Source organism: Alligator sinensis, unplaced genomic scaffold (genome assembly GCF_000455745.1).
Source record: "Alligator sinensis unplaced genomic scaffold, ASM45574v1 scaffold665_1, whole genome shotgun sequence".
Taxonomy (NCBI): Eukaryota; Metazoa; Chordata; order Crocodylia; family Alligatoridae; genus Alligator; species Alligator sinensis.
The window spans coordinates 1,033,226-1,055,817 of NW_005842034.1; the positions used below are offsets into that span (position 1 = coordinate 1,033,226).

General features: G+C 45.2%; 1 pseudogene; it reads right to left on the reverse strand.

Annotated features, from left to right (window-relative positions):
• Positions 1-1,011: 1,011 nt before the first annotated feature.
• The window catches only part of LOC106722130, a 61,094-nt pseudogene continuing 39,513 nt past the window's right edge, over positions 1,012-22,592 (reverse strand).

Consider the following 22,592-nt stretch of genomic DNA (forward strand, 5'->3'; position numbering starts at 1 on the left):
CTTTGATTTAGCTTCCAACTTATTGTGGGATAGAAATGGATACACAAAACATCTATCATGGAGCAGCTGATGTATGGGATTTCCCCTCCACCTCTTTATTGCTGTATAATTTGTTAGTCCATGTCCTAAGTTTAGGTAGGATTCCTTCTACTTTAATATATTTTTTTCACTGCAATAAATAGTTTACACCATACTTTTGCCCATTGTTAAATGAATGCACAGGAATGTGAACTTAAGGAGACCTAATTTAACTGGATAAGAATGTTACCAATATAGCATAATATTTCAATGCTTCTCCCTACAAATATTAACAAATTGTTTGTTAAAATTAATTTCTATGATACGGGTTATAACATGCCAGCAATGTTTATGCAGAGATTCCAAAGACTGGGGAAATCTGCTTGATAGCCAGTGGCATAAAACCAACCACTGATATTTGTAAAAGAAAACTAGTTTCATACAATGATAGAAATACCTGTTGTCCCTTGGATGCTCACTTGAATGATAAGGAGCCTAGAAATATTAAACAAGCCATCCTCATGTAAAGATCAGGAAGTTTTTCCCTATTTCTATGAGTCAGTTTAATACAGTTCAATTAACAAAGCTAAATTTTAAAATTCTGTTTATAGCCTCTCCATGATAAATCTTACAGCATTGCAATTGCAACTGCAATTGAAAGTAGATTTGCTCATAAAGACTTATCATGTTTTCCCAGTTATAGTTTATCTTGCCTTCACGTTCATCTTTACAAAATATTTAACTTAGATTTTTTAATTTATTTTTTAAATAAGAAGGTTCTTCTTGACAACCCATATGCTCTTTTAGGTTATGTAGTAATGACATTTTAATCCTGATTGTATTATACTGAAATAAAACACAGTGGACACAGATTTCTTAAGACAGGCAGAGTGTAATGGCTTTTTTTCTCTTTTTTTAAGCTCAGGCAAGGCAAAGAGATGAGTTTTCAAAAATATGAAAAGAATATTGAATTAGAATGGAAAATGTGCTAAGGAGAGTGGGTGGAAATGTAATTGAGATATTGTCCCACTGCTGAAGAGCAACCTAGTGAAATTTGACTTTTATTCCCATTAACAGAATATAGTCCTCCACCATGCACAGTAATGGAATCTTTGTTATATTGGTACATAAGAGCTCAGTTGTTCATTTGGTGCTGTGTTGTTGCTATGATCTTGATCATGTGATTCAGGCTTTATTCAGTAGACTGCTCACATTCCTTTAAACTGTTGCATAATGGAAAGCAGTTGCTGAGTGCGCTGCTGAACACTTTGCTGTTCTTCTTTTAGCCTCTCCTGATCATGGAGAATCTCTTCCTATAAAAAAAAAAAAAAAAAAATCAGAGACCATTTTTAGCTTATACATCCAGTGATGGCAATTAAGAGGAAGCATGTATTAAAACAGAATACTTTTTTACTACCCTTCCTATTCCTGCCAAGTTCTAGAAATCTACAGCTAGGATCAAGCTGGATCCTTTTCAGTCAATATATGAAACTAAAAAATGACAGTACCCTCTGTGAAGTGGAAAAATAATTTGGGGCCAGATCATTCCCTCCTATGATGAGCTTTGTAGGAAGTACTTGGAGCTGGAGATTTAAGAGTGTAGTTTTCAGAGAATTGTCCACTCTCATCAGAGGAGTTTGAAGACTTGTAGCATGCAGGGGTTAAACCTCTCACCTTCTTGTGTCCAGAAGATCATGAAGAAAGGGCAATTCCAGGTTTTTGAAACCTGACAAAGCTCTGGACGTTGCATAGCTGTATCACCCCTACCTTCTCTGTTGCCATCTCCAGCCGACAGGCTCCCTCTGAGACTACTCAGTAGAAACTTGACTGAGGATTCAGCAAGAATCAACATGGGCAGTATGAGCATTGCCTCTGTATTGGCTTCTGTCTGGAAGTCTATGTGCTGAACACAGAATGATTCTGCAGAAAATAGCTGGCTGCCCAGTAAGGAACTAGGTACCCTTTCTTTGGGTGTGTCTACAGGTGTGCATTTACTGTACAGTAACTGAAATCACTGCGCAGTACAGGCACATATCTACAGGTACACACCTATGCTGTGCAGTAAATAAGGTGACTTATACTGACCTGTGACTTATACTGACCTGATACCTGCATCATCTAGGTATCAAATTTACACCCGATTAATTACTACACAGTAACGCACATGTAGACGCCTTACTGCGCAGTAACATTGTATGTGTGGACTAACTGGGGACTAACTTTAGTTCCAAATCAGTCCACACAGTTCACAGTCCGCATAGCATTAATGTGCTCTAATGGTGTAGATGCCACCCTATTGCCTCTTACTGCACAGTAACTTACTGAGCAGTAAATTTAAATCGGCATAAATAGACGTGTAGACACACCCTTTATGTAGCATCTCCTCCTGCTGACTTATCAGCATGGCCAAAATAGAATCTGTGGAAACTTTCAGCCAACTGCTGATTCTTGCAGTCACACTGAGCATAATCAGTGTCCATAGGCAGATTAATGCCCAGGTCAGTCGGGCCTGGGCCCAAGTGCCCTTGCCAATCAGGCACCATGCTTGCAGCTTGCTCCTCATTGGCAGGGAAGCGAAAACTGTAGTTTTAAACCTGACATTTTTTTTGGCTCCTTGATGGTGGGCAGCAAGCAGCTGGGCCACCAGGGCCCCTCAGCCAATCAGCAGCAGGGAGAGAAAAAATGGCACCAAGTTTAAAATGGTGGCTTTTGCTTCCCTGCCAAGAAGCAAGCCGCAAATGTGGACCCTCACCAACCAGTGGCGGGGGGCCCAGGGAACCTGCAAAATTTGCTGCTGCGCATGTGGCCAGAAGTACAGCCAGGCAGCCAGCTCCCTGCAGGTAAGTCTAATGTGGGGGAAGGGATATGGGGGGTGGGCAGATTCAAGGCCTTCATGGTGAGGGAAGGAGTGTGGTAGGGGCAGGAGCTGAGGCTGGGGCAGGGGCAGGAGCAGGAGCAGGAGCAGGCCAGGGCAGTGAATGTGACCCCAGGGCTGTGAGCAGGACAAAGCCATGGGCAGCACATCCAGGGGGTGCAGGCTTAGGGCTGGTGGTCACACCAGCCTCTTCCTGGTGTAGGGGGGCTGGGGCTAGGCTCAGGGAAGGCTCAGCTATGCAGGGTGGGTGGTGGTGGTGATGTTGGGAGAGTTGACTATGGGGGAGCTGTGGGGAATTTTGGGGTGGGCATAACCCCCCTAACCTCCTACTGCCACCCCTGCTCAGAGAACTCCACATGGAGCTCCCAAGGGAAAGGCAGCAGACCGCAGTGCTTTGAGCAGGGACAGCGCTGGGGTGGGGGGCGGGGGGCTATAGCCACCCCAAAATTCCCAGTAGCCACCCTGTAGCCACCCCTCTAGTGCTGCCACTGCCACCCACCTCATGCAGGTGAGCCCACCCTGGTTCAGCCCCCTCACTAGGAAAAGGCTGGTGCAGCCCCTGGCCCCGAGTCCACAGTGGGCAGTCTGCCCTCACCTCATGCACAAATCTGGACAGGCACATGCTCCCCTGCCTCCCCTGGGGGTGCGTGCAGTGGTGGGGAGCCACCCACCTCCCTGCACCCTTTGGACATGCCACCCATGGCTCCATCCTGCTCCCAGCCCCAGAATCACACTCATTGTCCTGGCTGGGCAGCGCCTGCCCTTGTCCCTGCCTCTGCCCCACTCCCTCCCTCACCATGGGGGCTTTGATTTGCCCCTCCCACACACTTTTCTTCCCCCATGTCCCTTCCTCTCCACAGACTTACTGGCAGGATACTGCTCTCCAAGCTGCCCGGCTGCATTCCTGGCTGTGTGCATGCGGAATTTATTGGTGACAATTATTGGTTACACTGGCCAAAGAAAGCTGACAGTCAATAATGGTAGTTTGTTTTACTGGGGCTAATCCAATATGTGGCCAATATATCAGTGCACCTCTAGAGGGAGCCCTCAATTTTGTGTTTGCCTAGGACCCCAATAAATCTTAATTTGCCCCTGTCAGTGTCTCTGGAACAGGCAGACTCAGCAGAATTTATAATCACTATCTACTAGTCCTTGGTCAGACTCCATCTCCTGTGGGAGCTCTGTCTCAATAAGGACTTGGGCTGTCCTCTCAGTAGCAGTAGAAATCATCACGTTTCAGTTTGTGGAGTTTTCCCCTCACTATAACTTTAGGATATGCTTTTCCTCCCCTGTATAATATTTAAAAGGTTTGATCCCCTAGCCCAATATATTTCCTGAGATCTCCAGAAGTGTAAACCTACCTACTGGCAATCGCTACCGACTCCCCTCCCTGGCTTTCTTACTCATACAGGCATTCAGTTTTTCCTGAGAGATTTCATAGACATCAGGGCTGGAAGGGACCTTGGAAGATCATCGAGTCCAGCCCCCCGCCCAAAGGGCAGGAAGTCAGCTGGGGTCATAGGATCCCAGCAAGATAAGCATCCAGTTTCATCTTGAAGGTGTTCAATGAAGGCGCTTGAACCACCTCCGGTGGCAGGCTGTTCCAGACCTTGGGGGCTCGGACAGTAAAGAAGTTCTTCCTTATGTCCAGCCTGAAACGATCTTGAAGTAGTTTGTGACCATTCGACCTCGTCATCCCTTGGGGCGCTCTGGTGAACAAACGTTCCCCCAGATGCTGGTGGTCACCCCTGATAAACTTGTAGGTGGCCATCAGATCACCCCTGAGCCTGCGCTTTTCCAGGCTAAAGAGCCCCAGGGCTCTCAGCCTGTCATCGTAGGGTCTGCTTCCCTGACCTCTGATCATGCGCGTGGCTCTTCTCTGGACTCTCTCAAGCTTCTCCACATCCTTTTTGAATTGTGGAGCCCAAAACTGGACACAGTACTCCAGCTGCGGCCTCACTAAGGCCGAGTACAGGGGGAGAATGACGTCCCGGGATTTGCTTGAGAGCAAAAATAAAAATGTTTGTGCACTCCCTGCTCCTCCATTGCAGAAATCTATTTTAATCCGTTTTTAAAAACACACTTATTCTCTAAAGCAATTGGCTCCAAAATGTGGTACCTCTACTTTTGCTATTTACACACTCTCCTTTTTCATCCCTAAAGCTATTTCTTTCGGATTTGGGGGTTCCCAGTTCCTGTCATCTTGCTTTAGTTCAATCTATTCTAGATGGAGCTTTACCTGACGATTGCCTAAAAACGAGGCGCTGAACGCCGCTGCTTAGCGGCGTTCCTGTCAGAGAGTGCATTTTGCACGGGTTCTGTGATTTGGATTGACATACCACTTGTTTCTGTATAAATATGAACTCGCCATTTTCTCAACCTCCTGAAACCCTCAATATTTTGGATCTTGGAAATGGCCCGTCTCCTTATATGGTACTGGAGCAGCCGCTAAAGTTAGAGAGAGAGTTTTGCTAAAAGCTCTTTCCATTCTGGTGTTAGAAAGGAAAAAGGAGAATTGGCAATTGGGAAATTCAAGTGCAACTGCTTTCTCCGCTTGGTTCAGTAGAGGCAGAGTTGCTTGCTGGCATTCAGAACTCACTCTCTATTCTCCAAATAGTTTTGAAAAATAACAGGGTTCAGAAGGATGCCAAGGTGGGCTAAGTGGAGAAACGTGAATGTAGTGGGTAGGGTGCGTGAGAAAGTCTGTTACTAGAAATGGATTTACCCTGATCTTGCAAGCTGCTCTGCAAGGGGGGATTCCTGCCCTGCAGGAAATCAATGGGGTCTGTGGGATGGAAGGGACAACCCAGCTTTTGGCATATTTTCCATACTCTATGGACCCCTGGATTTGCAGTTTAGTACATCTACACAAACAGCCATCTATCTTATTCTCATCCTTCTAGAACCACATGAAGGCTGTCACTCCAGCTCATATGTTATTCAGAGTTAATTCAGTGTCTGCAATTTTAGTCACTATATATGGATAACTATAGGAAGCTGAGTGGGGCTCACTCCGCTACATACTGTACAAATGTTGTCAGACACAGTCTATTATGTCCAAGTATTGTGTCCACATTTTGCAATAGTTTTAAAAAAAGCAGGCAGTAGTTTCCTATTCTTTTGGGCTCACAGCATGTTGTCTGCTGCAAATCTCTATTCACGTTCTTACAGGATAACACAGTGGTGTCACATTCATCATTAAATGAATTAACCGTTAACCCTATATTTACACTCCTGCTATAAACAGAAGCTTAATTTGCTGCACTGACAGTCGGTTGCGTGCCATTTGTATCTTTTCTGTGCTATTTGGTATTTATATAGCACTCAAAAGTCACTAAATGCTTTACATATTAAAAAATACAAGTCCCCATCTGGAAGGGTTTTCCACCTTATAGCTCAATTCTGTATATTCGTGTACTTCTCATAGGCGTTCTGGAAACAGAGGTCTTGCTGAATTAGTTCTTAGGCAGCATTACATATATAGATAATTCCTAATTATGCTATATAACACCAACACCAAGCCCCTCTTTTCAACCATCACAGAATGAAAAGGAGCATTCCTACTTCGGCAGATGACAAAACAAAGCAGAGCAAAACAAATACACATTTTCCAGGGCAGATTTCACAATTGCAGTATTCCAGCTGAGCAACAGCTGGTTGGAAGAACAAAGCTGAATTCTTTTAGGGTATTCATTCGTGACATTCCCAAAAAGGAAGCAAGACAGATGAGGGAGAGATACAGCTCTTTACAGTACCTTGGCTCATCTTCAAGTGGCACTCCACTCTGCATCGGAAAAGAATTGCACCTTGTGTGCAAGAACAAGTGCGATCTTCTTTAGTAATGCTAGGAACCCACCATGCTCAGAGCTGTATCGGAGAGAGAACCAGGATGCTCTGCGTTCAGGCCCAAAGATTTGCCTGTGTCAGCAGTGGGTCACGCTGGACTTTTCTATGGGGCTATTCAAACCTTCCTGGCTGTGGCCTAGCAGGCTTGCAGGGACGTGTAGCTTTCCTTAACATAGAGAGCTACCCCCCGCCCCTTTTCTCTACACGATCCCTCCTGTACAGGGTATAGCCATCTATCCCCGTTGAGAGAGTTGGTGTTCTCCCAGGAGAAACCATGAGTGTATAGATATTCAGGCATTTTCTCCAAGAGTAAAACTTGTGCCTCCAGGAGAAATATAATTGGGGAACAATCAGGGTTAAATCACCTGGGAGAGCAAATATCTGTACATGTTATGGTTTCTCTCAGAAGAGAACATAATCCTTCAGCATCCCTCTCTCCTACCACAAGGAGATAGTGTGTCACTTGTTGGATGCTGTGTTGCTCCAACAGGGAGCAGAACATGGTTCCTTAATAATCCCGACACTGAATCCCTACGGGGGAACACAGGCTGTATATGGTCATCTTGGGTCAGCCAATCAGGGTTACTCTGTGCACTGCTGCCATCTGTCACCAGGCAGACTAAGGAAGCCTGCAGAGCACACTGAGATGTGTGCATAGGGTCCCTCCTAGCTGCACAGTGTCACAACTGCAAGCTGTCCACTCTTCATGGGCTTAGCATTTGAATGTCTGTACATACAGCTGGGGGTAAAGTTTTCTACCAGGAAAACAAACCTGGAAGAATTTTCCTAGATTATTTGAATGCATGCATGTATGCAGTATTTTTCAACAACCATTCTGTTACTGATGACTTCACCTGCAACTGCATAGTAGTAGATAAAAAAAAAATTGAGGGCATAGGTTTTAATGCTGTTTGAAGCAGTGATAAGACCTGTTTGGCTAACCCTTGGTATCACAATGTAGAGAGCAGCTACTTAGTAGTTCTAGCCCTAGTCTTTCCTCCAAATACCTGACCTGAGTTCCTACAGTTCAGACAGGCCCACAGTGTCCCTGCTAGGCAAAAGAAGGAATGGCCATGCTGCAGAACCTGTGCCCTTCATTGGGTTAAGCCTGTTGGTGTTTCCTTTAACTTAAAAAATTATTACAGAGAATCCAATGCTGAGTAAGGAGGACAGGACTGCGTTTCTTAGGAGGAGGATTATTTTTTTTAATGTTACAATAGTAAAAGAATTTTGATAATTCAGCACGGATAAAAATGCATCTTCAGTTTTCACATAAAAGAATATAGGAAAAGGGAATTTCTTAGCTATTTAAGAGAAAGTCTTTGGGGTTTAGTTCTTACCATATCATAATTCTTTGAGATAAATCAGAGCTAAAATAGAGCCATAGCAAAACAAAAGGGGTTTAGTATTCATGCAAAAATTGATTGATTGATTACCTGAAACATATGGGAATTAAAAAGCAGAAACATGACTAAGAAGCTGAAGGACAAAACAATTAAATTCTGTGAAAGCAATTTAAAAATGTGACCTAGAACTAGTTGTTAATGAATTGCTTGAACATTTCCCTCTAGAATATGGAGGAAGTGGTGGTTTTGCTGTTTTTGTATCATGCTGCTAGACAGTATACAAAAAAAGAAAAAACACTTTGCTTGTTTCACTACTGTTGTGAGATATGTGGCCAGAGCATGTATAAAAAGGATCCAAATGGCATTTTCAATAATATACAGCTGTACAACATTACTTTTAAAGATGCTTACCCTCAGTTTACAGATTTCTTTTCTTTCCTTATCATTTTCCTTTGCTCTGGCTTTGAGCCAGGCTTCATTTTGGGCCTTATGATTATTTAGCATTTCTTGTAGTTCCTGGTTTAAAAAAAAAAGAAAATCACAACAATTAAAAGATAGAGCAGTGATTTTTAACCAGGGTGCCAAGGTATAACTCAAATACGATTCACAGAATAAACCCAGACAGTTCAAATAGCAATCCATAGTGTGAAAAAAATTCTGTCCTGCTGTGGACCTTCTGAGTTGTCTTCAACAGAAGAATTGTTCTATTGTTTCTCTGTGCTCAAAAATGTGTGTAAACTAAGAGCTGGCATTTTCCAAGGGGTGCCTCAAGTCTAAAAAGGTTGAGAACCACTGAGATAAAGTGATAGTTTAAAACTGTCTGTGTCCAGTTCCACACATTAATAGACAGCCCAGTGACTAGTCCAGAAAACAATTCTCAAAGGCACATTCACATCCAATCATTCTGGCACATTTCAGATGATTTTTAACTTTCCTTACACTCTCAAAGTCCATTTATTCAGTTTTCTGGTTAACCAGTGATATCGCTGAAAATTTTCCTTGTCCGGTGATATCATTTATCATTACTACAAACCTGATCCTGTAGATATTGACTCATCTGAGTAAGCTTTACTCATGCGAGAAATAATAATTCAAAAGGCCTATATTTTTGAATGGTAGTATTTGTGAGTAACTCCCCTGGCCACTTTTGTAGCCTCCTTCTCCAGACTTTTTGGGGTTGGCCTGAAGACATTTTCCACATCACGTAGGAAGTCTACTTGCATCTCTGTGAGGTCACTACAAGAACATTGCTTGCACAAATGCTATGTGAAGCTCCAGTGGTCCAACTGAGGGCTGTTGTATGAATCAGGATTCTTCAGTGGTGGGCCTGTGAACTGAACTCCTATTTTGAAAATAAGCTGTGTAAAGTAGTAACTTTTTATTATGATCTCTTTGTGTATTCCATGTCACATCTACTAAATCTATTGACTAAGGCAGTGGTGTGAAACATACTGCCTGCAGGCCAGATCAGACCTATGCAGCCCTATGATCTGGCTTGTGGGTCATGGGACTGACCACATGTGCTGGCTCTGGCCCTACACACCATGCGTCCTGCACACAGCACAGGCGGGTGGTCCAAACACGTATTGCAGGCAGCGTTCCACCAGACTGGCCCTGGGTCTTGGCTCTGGGGCTGGTCTGGACTGGGCCATGTTGGAATCAGTGCACAGGGCCAGTTTAGCCTCACATGCACCATGTGCCAGCCCAGGGTTCCCTGTGTATGTGGCATAGGGGGCTGACATAGGGTGTGTGCTGTACACAGCATGTGGGCTGAACCTGGTGCTGTACATGAAACAGGAGGCTCAGGGCACAGGCTGCATGTGGTACTCCCGATTGACCACTTTGCTGCCTGCAGTGCCAAATGCAACTCATGCTCTGCGGGTACTGCATGCCTTATATTGGCCCCGTGTGCCACACATGCATGGACCCCTGGGCATGCTGTGTGTGGCACACAGGCTGGGCCAGTACTGCAGGTACAGCACAGGGGGTCAGTTCTGGTCTGGCCCACAGACTGGCCCAGTGATTCTTATTTAGCCCATGGGGCTGGATGAGTTTGATACCCCTGGACTAAGGGCATGGCTATACAGGGATAATCAGGAAAGTTGATCCCTGTGGCTGTAAATAGAAATTGTATTTGGCCAAGGAGAAAACTTTTGGTCCTGGGTTTCTACAGATGTCCATTGTCCCACTTCAAGGCCCTCTGAAGTATGGGGATAAAATATGCTAATACTTTTCCGTAAGACATGGCTATGTTAGTCTGTAGGGTTATTGCGGGTCATTTGAGGAACAAGGCAGTAAGGTTGGGTGTTCTGTCTCACCACCTGCTGGTAGAGAAGCAGCAGCATTGCAAGTTGGAAGGGCAATATGTGCAAATGACTGAGCCATAACTGTTTTGATCCAAGTCATGCTCCAGGACAATCGGGACCATCTAAAGGCTAGGGACAGACATTACACATAAACCAGTTTAAGTGATCAGAAATTGGTTTAAACCTGTAACAGAACATAAGTTCAGTGCACATAAGCCAGTTTCAAAATGGCTGAAACTGGTTTAAGATAAACCTGATTGAATGTACTATCAGACTTAACTGATTTGGGTCAAACTGATTTATGCAATGTCTGTCCCAGACCCCTTCCTCGTTTAAGCTAAACCAGAGTCCCCAGCATCCCAGAGACTTTGCAGCCTTGGGCTGTGCTATCTACTCCAGAGAACAGGGCTGGCCCTGTTGGCTTAGAACTGGTATTTAAAAGGTTTGCTTTTTGGGAATTGGCTTATAGGTATATGTATATAAGCCTATCTTGGTAGCAGTTTACCACTACATCAGGGGAGTACATCAGGGGCTCAGTGAACAACTGTTCACCAGCGCGCCCTTGAGGGAACTAGGAGTAATGGCCACAAACTCCTGGAAGACTGTTTCAGGATCAACATAGGAAAATCTTCACAGTTAGGGTGTCCAGAATGTAGAATAAACTCCCTCTAGAGGTGGTGCAATCACCTACCCTGGAAATCTTCAAGAGGAGACTGGATAGTTGCCTTGCTGGGGTCACCTGACCCCAATTGTCTTTCCCACCTGGTGCAGGGGGCTGGACCTAATGATCTTCTGAGGTTCCTTCCAGCCCTACAATCTATGAATCTATGTATTAGAATGGTTTCAGATGGACAGCTGGGGTTAACTGATTTCTAAAGAGCTTGGATCTCACTCACACAAAGTCTCTCATGGCCCTGGAAGCAGACAGGTTGTCTAACACAGCAAGGCCAATGGATACACACATAACCTAAGCATTGAGGGGGCATGCCATAACACGAGATCACAGCCTTCAAGGCAGACAGGTTGTCTAACACAACAAGGACACAAAGTTTGGGGACAGAGGGAGTATGTACCATACTACCCATAACATGAGATAAAAGTGGCACCAGCTAAGAAAGCCTCACAGCAGGGGGGGGCTGAGTCTTGGTTTTGGGGGAACAGACCAAATTAAGAGAAGGCCTGGAAGGCTATGTGGACGTGACCACAGAGAGACAACCAATCAGCGATAGCCACAAATGAAGAATCATCAAGAGTTATCAGGAGGGAAGGAGAATACAAAAACAGAGTTGAGAGTAACAAAGGGTCCCTTCTTGTCCCTCCCTTTGTTTCACCTCCCCATCTTGCTCCCCGAGAGGGGTTCCCTGTCTCCATCCCCATCCCTAAGAAAGGTCCCCGAGGCCACCATGGAGGGCATACCAACATCCCATCTCATATGCACCGTTGGGGGAGGGTAGGGGGGAGTGCTCAGCATCCCACCTTCAAACTGCTGACATGCTGACAGCTGACACCTAAAAGAGTGCCTCAGAGTGGAGCCTGCATCCTGACCAGATGTACTTTTACTCTGATGACAGCCCTAGGATTTGATAGATATATAGACTCGCTTGTTTGTATTCTTTTCTTTTATCACTGTGTATCAATAAATTTGCCTATTATCAAATGGAAAGGTTATGGTCAGTCTGAGGCTGGGTCTCCCACAGCCCCATGGATCCTAGCTGGCATATGGTATGCTACCTAATACTGAGAGGTGTGTGTGTCTTCAATTTCTCTGTGACAGGCAGACAGAACAGTGTCTGCTTAGGGCTTTTTGGAGCTAATCAACCAGTCAGCTGGTAATGTCCCTCTGTTCCTTCCTAGGAAAAAGCTGTTTAAGAAGAGCTTGAACTAATGAGATAGGCTTTTGTTTTGTTCATGGGCTGATAACACAGAGTTTATCAGTTCCCTGCTGGCTCCTTTGCCTGTCAGGTTTGCAAACAGTATGAAGGAGCAGGGAGACAGAGATTGAAAAGCTCAGTATCATCAACAGATTCATGCACTGCACACACCCCACTTTGCCTCAGAGTGCTAGCTGGGAGCTAGGAACACTCCCACCCCTTGAGCAGCGAGTGAGGAAAAGCCTGGGAATGCAGGCAGGGTGGGGGTTTACACCCCTCCCTAATCAGAGTGTCCTGATGGGGCCTGGCCATGCCCCCACTCAGCTCAGCCCTGTGGAAGGGAAGGGAGGGCTGCTTTAGTGTCCCCCAAGCTTCTGGCCTGAGCCACGGCAGGCATGTGCCTGCATTTCCTCAATCCAGAGGAAAGGTCAGTGCAGTTGTAAGGTGATTCAATCTAGGTAGGTTAGATTAACCTGAAAAGATTGAATCAATTGAGACTCAGGCTTTTTGAATGTCTGTCCCTAGCCCAAATGAGAGGTCTGCTTACAACCTGTAATCAACTATGTGGATGCTCTCTTTCAGGAAAAAAAAATGTGAAGCAGCTGTGTAACAAAGCCCAATATAATCAGTACTACTACTAACTTTCCTTAGCCTTGTAGAGCCAACACAACTAAGAGTGGGCTGAATTTTATTCAGGCTTATGCATCAGTGGAATTGTTAAGGCCTGGTGATGTCCTAGCCTGTAAGCACAATTTGACTTTCAGATTCAAGGCTGAGTTTACAGATCTGCTTATTAGAGTACTATTTTTTATTTGCAAATTGAACAGAATTCTTTGGAGCCACTGCCCCACAATTATGAAAGCCCACATGACACTTTTTTTTTAAACAAAGATACTTCTCAGAGGAAAAGAGCTAATTGTTACAGTTAGCTGGATTTAGTAGTGGCATTCGTGTGCACAATTATGTCAAAGTCAATTGAATAAACTGGCACAAGTATAATAGACTGTTTACTCAGGAATGGAGTCTGAAACCCCTGAAGAAAACAGGGAATAGAGCTGGAGGGTGAGATATGTTATCTGCTGCTCTTTCTCCAGGAAAGCAGGGACTTCTTGGTATATTGCTAAATGTCTAGGTGAAAGAGGAGTGGAAAAGAACCTAATGCTCATAACAGAGCATTAGGAACAAGGGGGAAATGGCTGAGCAGGAACTTAGCATTCCTATGGAAGGGAGACTGCTTTTCAATTTTTCACAACTATTCAGTGAAAAATACTTATACAAAACATTTGGACTCAATTCTGCCATAGGTTCATTCCATCACTTTAAATCTTCATTTTAGAAAAGAAAACTCTGTTTACTGGGATGATTAGCTATACTGAAGTTGGTCACATGCATTACTTAATAAAATCTGTGACTTAGAAACAAAGCTACTATTCTGCTACTTGCTAATTCACTAATTTAAAAGGTTAATTTGATGAATTATTTTTTTTTTCCAAAAGTGGGAATTTTGTCTTTGTATTCAAACAGAGACAAGAAAGGGTTGTCTAAGATCTGAAGATCTAAGATCCAAGAAGATTAAAGATGAAAGTAAAATTACCCTTCTCTGCTTGGGAAGCAGGAATTGTGATCCCAGATGAACTGTCCAGTTGAGGCTATCTAAAAAAAGAATTCATCTGTCCTTCTTACATCTTTTCTTTTCTCTTTCCTTTCCTTTCCAATATATTTTTGCTCCTCTTCCATTCATTTTGTTGGCATTGCATATTTGTTGCGGGGAAGCAGAATCAAAATAACTAATGTTTGTCCAGAAGTCTTTCTTATATGCAACAGTGAATTCCGTATTTTTGATCCTGCTGATGAAGTAGCTCAGGCTTTCACAAGCTGTTCCCTAGAACAGTGGTCAGTAGGGGTGTGCAAAGTGGGCTGTTTTCGATTTGGATTCGGCCCAATTCAGGGGGCAGTGATTCGATTAGCTGATTTGTATCACTGTCTCAATTCAATTCAGCTGAATTGGAATCCCTCCCACCTCAGCGATCAGCCATGGGGCACCCTGGGTACTCCCCCATACCCAGGAGGCACCAGTTGCTGAGCCGGGCAGCTGGGGGGGGGGGTGGTCCCCGCACGCTCAATGGCAGACTTGGAAGTGGACCGGAAGTGCTTCTGGTCCACTTCCGATTCTACCGCCAAGCATGCTGGGGACCCCCCCACACTCCCATGGGATGCTCCATCTGCCCCACCATCTCAGCATTCATGAGCCACCTGGTACCTAGAGGTATGTGGAAAAAACATATAAAGTTGTGTCTATGGCTGAATTGTTGAATCTTTCTGAATCAAATCAGAGGCTTCTGATTTGATTTAGAAAGATTAATAGGTCTCCTGATTTGATTCGGATTTGGTGATTTGGCTACTGAATCTCCTCTGAATTGAATCAGTGACAGAAGCTTTACACAGCCCTAGTGGTCAGAAGTGTTTTTCTGGTAGCAGATTGTAATAACATAGCTTGGGTCCTAGATGGGCCAGTGCTATGATCCAGCCAGCACTACTGCTACGGCCAGTTCTCTACCTCTTAATCAGCCATGGCATGGGGTGATGTAGGTGAAATCCCCCAACCTTCTTGCCCCTCCCTCATCAGCTCCGGGTTGGATCAATTGACTCCATGCACCAGATCTGGCTGGTCACCTGTAGGTTGCCAACCTCTACCCTAGAATATCACAGCAGCTTCATAGTTCCTAAGGAGGGAGGTCAACATCACAAAGAGAAAAAAAAAAGTGTTCTTTGAAGTTGTGCAGATTGGGCTGTTTCAGTGGAAGGCTGAATATGTGCATTTCAAAGTAGTATTTATAAATCAGAGAAAAGGGGAAGTAGAATGGGAATAAGTTTTAGAATTCTTTTTTTCCCCACAATCAAACATTCATCACTGAACAATGGGGATGGTCCATCAGAAACCATTTTACTTGAACCAAATGAACCAACTGTCCTGTGGGATGCAAGTTTTCTGATCACATAATCATAGAGAAGTTGGGCTGGAAGGGACCTCGAGACTTCATCTAATTGAACCCCCAATCATTCCTATCCAAATCATTCTATACAAATCAATCGTCTAACCTCTTAGTAAAATTTTGCAATCCTGACACAACACAAGGCATAACACCCTAATCTGCTGCTGGTAAAGCAGTGGGGGCCATGATGGCCACTGTAGTGCTACTGCAAAGATTGTTAAAATACACTCAAGAGATCCTAGGAAAAGAGGGCCATGCCCCCGCATCCCCCAGTCAGTACTAATCTGACCATGGAGTAAAATTCCTTCCTGACCTCAAATATGGTGGCTGGTCATACCCTGAGTGGAGGGGCAAATCCCTGTAGCCAGAAATGCCTGGGTGAAAGTCCCAGAAGGACCACTGGCACATCCCAGTCAAAATCCCCAGCCTTGTCTGCAGCCAATACCCAATGCCTCTGAGGAAGGCTTAGAAGAAGCCTAATGTGTAGCAGCAGGAGGGAAAAAAAAATTCTGTCCTGGCCACATGTGGCAACCAGATAAACCCAGAAACATGAGAATACCTGAAGTAGACCAAATGCATAGGTATGCCTATTTCATCCCCAATCAATGTCTTCTTGAACATATCCCACGATGGGGAGTCTATTCAACTGCCCCACTGTTCTAACAGTGAAGAAGTTTTTCCTGATATCTAATCCAAATCTACTTTGCTGTAACTTCAGTTTTGCTAGTGGGCTGTTTAACCTGTGAAAGACAATTATTGTACTTTCTTGCATGCTATGCTCCCCTGAAATAACACATACGTCTTTTTTTATTTGGGGGGGGGGGAGGCAGAATGCAGAAAAAAGATGTTTTGTCATGGCTGAATGCTGTTAGAGGGCAGATTGCCCTCTAAGCAAGGCCACCTAGCTCCAGAGAAGCACCAGTTGTGAACTCCAAGCTGACTGGCTGCAGAACCAGCTGGGCTAAGTACCTAAGCCAAGGCCCTCTATTTGGGCTCCAGCTGCTTATGCCTTACATAATGTGGTAACTGCAGCCTTCTACCTTGGATCCCAGTACCACACCACTGTCTATCCTATTGTGTGGTTTGAACTTCCAGCTCCTGACCTTCAGCTGACCTGGATTATGAATATGGGTATCACTTTGGATTAGATGCTTGTCTCTGATTACCTGGTTTGACTACTTTGCACTGCCTTGATCACAAATCTGGATTCTCTGCAGACTTGGGTATTTGGCTAATTTCACATTCCTCAAGATTTTCCATACCTCCTTCCTTACAACTACAGGGGATCCTGACTGCAGCCACTGTGGCTGTGACAGGGTTAATATTGTAGCTCTGGCCCTAAAGGGTAAACAACTCTGTTTTATCTCTCCCCAAGGCTGGCAGAGGAACCTTGGCAGCCATCCTGTAGCAATGTCACCCTGCTTTCCTTGATTCTATTCCAGTGAAGAAAAATCAGTTTAATGCAAATACCCTAATTTGGAGGATCTGATTTTTGGGGAAAGGATGTGTGCGTGTGATATGTGAGTAAATATAGTATTAAAAGTCACTGGGTTCCCAGTGAAGGTGCTACTACACATTAAATAAGTGTTATTGACCCTTAAATCAGGAGCGTTCACACATTAGGACAGGAAAATGCATGCTAAGGCCTCTGGGTGGTTTAGAGATAATCCTTTTCCATCGAAGATTACCTCTACCTATTTTTGGGTAGCTTGTGCTGCAGTCACATGTGATTGCTTCACAGGCCCAAAACCAACTGGAAGCAGTCCTTCAGCATCCCAGGAGACACCGTTCCCAGTTGCTTTATCTTCCCTCACAATGACAGTGGGGGCAGCCAGGGGAGGACCCAATTCCCCCTCCCCTCTAATTCTGGGCACTTCCCAGCCTCCCAGGCTACCCTCACCCCCTCCACACCTGGGGTTTCCCCTCAACCCCCACCCTTGGGGGTTCTGCCCTGCCCCTTGAGTTTCCTTGTGTGCCCCCCCACTCCTGGAACTCCTTCTCTGCCTCCCGGCGGTTGTAGCTCATCTGTGCCTGCTAGCACTGTTCTGTGAGAGTAAGCAAGAAAGAAGAACCTGTCCACCACTGTTGCTGCTGCCAAACTGTGGTGGCTCTGTGGGTTGAGCCCAGCACAGAGAGTGGGGGCAGGAGGTGGTTTTCTTGTCCTTGTTTGCTCCTGCAGGACAGAGGTGGGAGCTCCAGATGATCTGGGAGCTGCTGGGAGTGGGACACTGAGTAGGAGTCAGAGTAGCGGAGCAGCACCACAGGCCTGATGCAGGCTGGTGTGGGGGGAGTAGGCAGCCCATCTCCCCCCCTCCCCTTGCATTGGGTCTCTTACACCATTGCTACCTGTCCCACTGACCTGCATTGGGCCTGCCACTCTGCCCACCTCTCCACAGCTCTGTATCAGGCCCGTCTATCCCATACTCCAGATCCTCCACCCTACCCCTCCAGCAGCTCGCAACTTACCTACAGCTCCTGGTGCTGTCCTGGGGAAGTTAGCAGGGAAGGGGAATTCACCCACCACTGCTACTGCTCTCTAGGCTGGGATCAGCTCAGAGAGTGTCTAGGCCCTGGTGGCAGTGGGTTCCCCTTCCTGGCTTGCTTCTTACTGGCAGGATGCTGCTCTCCAAGCTGCCCAGATGCATTCCTGGATGCATGCATGCAGCATTTATTGATGACAATAATTGGTTTACACTGGCCAAAAAAAGCTGATAGCTAATAATGTTAGTTTTCATTTTATCAGTGCTGATCTGATATGTGACAGGTATATTAGTGCACCTCTACAGGGAGCCCCCAATTTTGTGTTTGCCTAGGTCCCCAATAAATCTTAATCTGCCTCTGTTAGTATATGGCATTCCAGATTAAGTTACCGCCTAAAAGCAAGAGTGATCCACTGCCTAAGGTTATGGTTAAGGACAGCAAGGCTGTTTGGGCAAAAGCTTGGGCTGAGGACACTTAGGCTACATAGGACTATGATAAAGATAGTGGGGCTCCCTGGTGGTGAAAGTCTCCTTGCCCTAGGGTTAGGGTTAGAGAGAGTAGGGCTCATTTTCTATCAGAGTGTCCAGCAGCAGGGAGGATACCAGGAGGATGACCTTTGTTAAGTTGGTATGCAACCAGTCTGTGTCAAACTTCTTCAATGGGGAATGAAGCAACAGGAGTCTCTAGGGCTTCTAGGTTTCCCTTTTTTTTGCTTAGATTTAGCTTCATGAAACTGCCTTTCATGCAGGTACTTGTCTCAGAGAGCCAGGAGAGTCAGGAGCTTAGCTGTCTGTGTATGAGCACTGTGTCAGAGTGGTGGCTGTGCTGCTGCTTCTTGTGAAGACTTCAGTGTTATAGAGAGAATGACCACAGGCTCAGTTCAGTGACAAAGGCTAAGCCAGGTTTATTGCAAGTGAGTCTGGGTGTTGCTTACCAAACAAGTCTCAGTCACAGCCAAATGGGGAGCAGGCAGAGGGATGGTACAGATCAGTTAAGTCTGTGTGGAATGAGAGGCCACATAAGAATGTATTCTCCCAAGATTTGCAGGGGAGGCCAGTGCTATAAATCAGATGGTTAGTTCAGCCTTCTGAACAGCAAGCAGCTATTCAGATCTCATGAGCTGAAAGGACAACATTGCCTTGACACACATTGCAAGAGGGAAGAATGAGCTGAATATGCAGCAAACACCTGGTTTTTTTGAGTTACCTTGTTTGTCAAGTTCCTGCATCCCTGAAATTTTAAGGCAACTCCATGCTGGATGAAGCAATATGAAAGAACTTGTTGTACTGGGCTAGAGGCAAGCGATTCTGAGCACAATTACATCATCACAGACATGGAAGATACTCTTGTATAGATCTGTGCTTGGATTGCCATATGACAAATTAATTTGTTATTGCCTTTACCGCCATTCTGGAAAAAGCTGAATGAGAAGAGGCTTGATTAAGCCTTTCCACGTGTTCGAGAAGGGGTACTGAAAATAATATACTATGGCTCACTTATAATCTGGAATTATGAACAAGGGGGAGAGAATAGTATTTGAGATCTGGAAAAAGACTCCAAACAGCTGAGCCTGCTACTAAATCTAGAGACAAACTTAATTGTTGATACTCAGGAAAGGAGGGAGAGAAGAGGTTATTATTATTTTCAAAGATAATGAATTATATGCTAATTTAGAAACTGTTTTGTTGTTCACTGGGGTATTTCCTATTTTATTTAGTGCTTCTGCATAAGACCTGTAATCCATACTGTATTACAAAGTTCAAGACCAGGCACCAAAGCTTTAAACAGTAGGTGGAAACATCCAGTAGTAAGCTAGTCAAATTAAATATGCCCTTAATCATGAAATATATGAAGATGCTTCTGCCCACCAGAGAGAGATACAAATCTTACATACCAGCAGAAGCAGAGTAAAATGTTAAAGGAAAAAAAAAACCAGACCATTAATCTTTCAGAAGAACAGCAGGCTGTCTTGGAATTTGGTAGCCAGGGGACGTAACAGCTGGCTAAGTTATGTAGTGACATATCACAGTGCCTGTGTAGATCTAACACTTTCCCACAGTTTACTGTTTGAGGGGTACTACATTGTTATCTTGTGTCTTGCATAGAGTGTTTGGAAAATGCCCAACAGATAGCGGGCATTGCTACAAATAAAGAATAAGATGTGGAAAGGGAGAGAATGAGAAATGACAAGATGAAAGATGGGAATGGTTTTCCAGACTCAAACCTTGTGGTTTGGAGATGGTGTAGGATGTCAACCATATGGGTCACATGCCTTTGCTGCCCAGTCACAGTGGAATGGGCACTGGACAAAAGAATAATATATCCTACTCTCCCAACAGGGGATAGATTCACTCTTTTGGGCATGAGATGAGAGTGCAGTCTAGCTGTCCAGAAGCCATGGCAACTAAAACAAATACAAGGGTTAAACAAGTGTATCTGCCGAGCAGCTATTCTAGGGGTTATATTCTGGCAAGGGTGGTCAGCAATGTTTCTGCTGTGGAGGGGCAGCTTTAGGTTACTTCTAGGGTTGTGCAGGAGCTTCTCTAGGGGAAGCTGCTTAGGAGAGATGTCTACTCCCTCCTCTGTTGTCCACTGTAATCTTAGGAGTGTCTCCAGTTTGCTCCAAGTCTTCTACAGGAGCTGTACCCTTGCTCCTGGTGCATGTAAGCCAAAGATGGTTTGTAAACTTACCCCTTATCTCTGTTCTTGGAAGCTCCAATTCATTGCTAGCCATAATTTCTATAGATAGGAATACAGATTAGGGGAAACACAACCTTTTTACTTAAATCCTTACTAGAATAATTCATTCTACTACATTCCTTTCTTTATCCCACAAGAGCAGCTTCCTTTTTTAAAATTTTTTTTTGAGACAGAGATCACATTCAGCTAGCTATTGTCCAGATAAAATTCCTTCATGTGACCCTCCATTTATAGCAGGTGCTTTAAAATATGTTAACATTACTTCAAAAACTGAGGTAATGCAAGACAGACGTTTCAGGTATATGAACACTCAGGCACAAATCAGGCAGCATAAGAAGGGAGCATGTGAAGTGTGAAGCAAGGGGGAGCGGCAGCCAAAGAAGGGCACTGCAAATTGGATATCATGCTGGATTTCCCCAGAATTAATGCTCTACAGTCAATGCTTTAGGGCAGGGTTGGCACATTCCCATGGTCCCCCTTGACCTCCAGGCAAGATCTAGCTCATGGGCCTCTTCATGAGCTGAATCCAGACTAAGCGGAGCCTTGTGGGCTGGATCCTGACTCACTTTTAGCAGGAGCAAACAGCATTAAAGAGGTGAGGGGGTTAACACAACTATTGCTCAGAATTCCATTGCCAACATGCATCCACAGCAGGGGTCAGCACACTGGAATTCAGTGGCTGGTCCTGCCCCTTCTCCACCCATTCCTGGCCCCACAGGGCATATCTTTGATGCCCTTGCTTTAGAGGGAGATTCCAGGGTCAAGCCTAGCCTGCAGAGATGTTTTAGTGGGTGTCCCCATACTTGCATTGGAGCAGTAATTTCTACCTATGTGTGACAGGGGGCCATCTCTGGGCCTATTTTTCCTATGCCCCGCCCACTTGTTTCTGGGCCAGTCATCAGCCTTCTCACCTGCTATGCCTTGTTGTTAATGAATTAACAATATTAATTAGATGGGAGGCTGCCCATTTTCCTGCCTCGATGCCAGGGGGCTCTATCTGTGACTCTGTACCTCCCCTACACCGCAGCCCATGCCTCGCAGATGGCATCCAGCTGTTATCAACATCACCAGCTCCACACTGGGCCCCAGAATCCTCCTATCAGGACCCCTCCACAATCCCTCCATTTAGGCGGCCTACCCCACCCTCATTCAGGGCTGACTTACTCCCTGAAACTATTTCTCCTCTCGGGCATGGTCCCCTCCCAGGACCTTTGGCCACACAGGCCCTGGACTCGCCTCCAAGGCCAGTCGGGAACCCCAGGCCCTCCAAGCTCTGGGCATCCCTCACCATGGGCCCCTGATCCTTTTGACCACTCTGGTCCTGGCCCCAGCCCAGACCAGTTGAGGGTACTCTCAGTCAGGCCTATGAGCCTCTAGCCCCACTCTCACTCTTGAGGTCTTCCTTCAGGACCCTACCAGCAGGTGACCCACCTGGTTGTGGGAGCTGGGGTTAAGGCACCCCAACCCCCCTTTCACCGGGGTGGTAACTGGCCTGGCATTTCCTGGGGGCTCCCGTGCCACTGGGAGCCCTACCACGCCACCCACTCCTGGCAGGGTGCAGTTTTAGGTCATACCCAGGACCAGGAGCCTCCTAAACCATCCCCTATAGCACCTCCCTTACCTCCAGGATGTTCCATGAAACCTTGTAACCAGGGAATGTTGCTGCCTGGCCTGTCAGCAGCAAAATGCCCTGCTTATATAGGCAGCCCTGAATCTAAAAGGCCTGCCGCAATCAGGCACCTGCTGGCTGCTTGGCTTAGGTCTTAAAGTGGCAGGCACACAGTGCCCTGCCACACTATGAATATGCAAAGACTATCTGCGGTAGTTCATCATGTATTTTCTAAGTAAAGAAGCCTACCTGCTGTTGATTTCTGAATTGTTTGTTGTAAGCCTCCTTTTCTTTTTGGAAAGTAATTGTGGCCTGAACCAATTCAGCTTTCACACTATAAAATAAAAAAACCCAGAGGGAAGAACATGCTTAGGTCAAAATAGAAGACATTAAGTTAGAGTATAATAGGTGAAATCCAAATGTAAAAATAAAACACCACACTACTTAAAACGCATATGTATTCTAAATATACATGGAATTGTTCAACTTGGCCATCCAATTTCCAGGTGGAAATGTGCCAGATTTCTTCTCCAAATATCATTAATTT